The sequence below is a fragment of the Oryctolagus cuniculus genome, chromosome 6 (genome assembly GCF_964237555.1).
Source record: "Oryctolagus cuniculus chromosome 6, mOryCun1.1, whole genome shotgun sequence".
Classification (NCBI taxonomy): domain Eukaryota; kingdom Metazoa; phylum Chordata; class Mammalia; order Lagomorpha; family Leporidae; genus Oryctolagus; species Oryctolagus cuniculus.
Window position 1 is genome coordinate 49781009 of NC_091437.1, and position 3100 is coordinate 49784108.

Sequence of the window (3100 nt, forward strand, 5' to 3'; positions counted from 1 at the left end):
CATCAGCTTTCATCAGGCCTGCAGCAGTAGCCTCCTCCCTAAGATATTTCAAGATCCAATCTGGTCTCCCTCTGTTTCTTCACATTGTAACCAGAGCTCAAAATGCAAACATAATAATGTCACCAACAGCTACATTCAATTCTTCTTAAAACTCTTCAATTGTTGTTCAAATATATCAACTAACCAAAAGAAGTGCAGAATCCATTACATATTATCTACATGTTGTCTGACCCCTGTTAAGATCTCCAACACCATCACATGTCAGTCTGTCTCCTCATTCCCTAAACTCATCGCTCTTTATCCCATTCCTCCGATCCTGATCCGTGGCTTTGCATACTTTTCTCTCCATGTGATAAAACATCCTCCGTTTTTTTCTTCCCACTTCCCTGAATGTCTTAGACTCATCAAACTGCTGTAATAAAAATACAAGAAACTGGATAGTTTACAAACAGAAATTGATCTCTCAGAGTTTGCAGACTGGGAAGTCTAAGATCAATACACAAGTAGATTTGGAATCCAGTGAGGTTCTACTTTGTGGCTTGTAAATGGCATCCATGGCATCTTTTCACTGTGTCTGAACATGGTAGAAGGAGAAAGCTCTCTAGGACCTCATTTATTAGGGCACTAATCCCAATATTAAGGGCTTCACCATTATATCCTAATCGACTCCCAAATGCCCCACATACAAATACCATTACAAGAATCATTAGATTACAACACATGAATTTAAGAGGGGCACAGACCATAGGACTTAGTTACTTCCCTTAAATTTTGAAAAGTAATCCTAAAGTTACTTTCTCAAGGAAGTATTCATATCTCTATGACTCAAATTATAACAGAATTATAATACTACATTGATATATTTTACAGAAATAAATAACACTTAAAATTTTATATACCTGTGTATGATTATTTAATTCATAGCTGCCTTCCCATCCAAGTTTATAAACTCCCAAACCAACAGGCTCTATTAAGTCATAATGGATGAGTTTTGACTTCTTTTTTTTCTTTCAGGCAGAGTGGAAAGTGAGAGAGAGAGAGAGACAGAGACAGAGAGAAAGGTCTTCCCTTTCCATTGGTTCACCCCACAATGGCCGCCATGGCCGGTGTGCTGTGGGCAGCATGCCATGCTGGTCCGAAGCCAGGAGCTAGGTGCCTCTCCTGGTCTCCCATCTAGGTGCAGGGCCCAAGGACTTGGGCCATCCTCCACTGCACTCCCGGGCCACAGCAGAGAGCTGGCCTGGAAGAGAAGCAACCGGGACAGAATCCGGCGCACTCACCGGGACTAGAACCCAGGGTGCCGGCGCCGCAGGAGGAGGATTAGCCTACTGAGCCACAGCGCTGGTCTTGACTTCTTTTTTATCCCAGAACTTAAAACCATCTGTAGCACACAAATGGTGTTTTACAAATATTTCTTGAAAAAGGGACTATTTCTGATCAGACTTGTGTGCAAATAACTGTGTTCTGTATTATTTATATTACAGATGAGGAAACTACATCTTAAGAAGTTTAATAATTTCCCCAATGTCATATACTTAGTCAACAGATGACTGAGAAAGGAATCAAGCCGCCACTTTCAGATTCACAGGTTCCACACCCCAAAAAACTCTGCAATATATTTACAAAAATTCACTTCACTCTGATGCTTCCCATACCATATCTCTTCTCTCTTCTATAGCAGAATCTCACTTGAAGATAGTGTTTCAGCAGAAATGAAATGATTACTAAATTATTCTAGTATTCATTTTGAAATAGGGATGTGAGGTCATTCTTTCAAAAATAACACTGCCTTTTGTGAAGGGGGGGATACTCAGAAATGTATTTCTTTATCAACAGGTAAATTGAAAAATAATGTCAGATACCCACGGTGTTACTCTAAATTATTTCCTTTCCTTTGCTAAACTGAATGGCATAATCAGCCTTATGCCACGCAAGTCTTATACCACTCTGCCCTGTGGTATTGAATTAACCTTTACCTGACATTTCTAGGTAATCATTTTGGGAGCCATCCAATAAATCATTTAATGAAATGAAAGTGGAATAGCTTTTCAGAAAGAGTGTGTGCTCATTTTAAGTACTTCTAAATGGAGGCAATTGTACTCAACAAGGAAAATAGCTCTTTGCATTACCAAACAAAAACAATTGGATTGGCCTTCCACAAAGGCAACCAGGAAGCAACTGGCTATGAGCCAGCATGGTCTTTTTAATGATATCCTCCAACAAGGGCAACTATGCCTATGGAATTTGCTCCCCTGTCTTCTTTTCTGTCTAGGACGATGGAACTACTGCAATTATTGAGAGAAACAAGACTGTCTTTGCATGGACTGTATCACTGTGTGCTATAAAAGCTGATAGAAAAAAAAACAACTCCTCACCATTTATTATAAGAGATCAGTAGGTGCATATTTTATAATATGGAGGTATTCGGATAGTCATGAAAAAGGCAATTTTGGCCCTCTAAAAAGCTATTTGAATGTATCGGTTATGCCATGGTTAATAATGTGCTAAATGGTGGAAGCAGCAGTAGATGTTATATTTTTGAGTGGTTTAGCCAATCTATTTCAGTCCTTGATATTCCAAGTTTCATTGTCAGAATGAGTATACTAATATGCCTAAGAAGGCTAGAGTCATTGGTACGAAAAAGGAGTCAGTCACAGATGACATCCTAATCTTTGGAGTGATCCAGAATAATTTCAACCAAGGCTCAGTGGTATGACAATGGAATAAAATTTTCTTGAATTGTCTACTTTTTAAGATGGTAACAATGCTTCAACACAATTTTCTATATTTTGGAAATGGCAGATTAAATAAGAAAATCATTTATAGCTTCTTCTTCCTCCAGAAAATTTCTTGAGTTCTCAGATAAAAAGACTTGCCAGTTCACTTCAGATAGGACCTTTGAATTCTCACACAGACTTGGTGAGCATTTTAAGTGATCAGAATTGGCTTAAGAAGATAATGCAATTAATGCATCTAAAAGTAATTAAAAGACTAGAATAGTGGTCACTAAGGAGTTCCCCTTTAACAACAATGAAATCAGTATACACACTACTCAGAAAAAGATGAAGCATCTGCATTCCTCATATAAGGAAAATGTGTG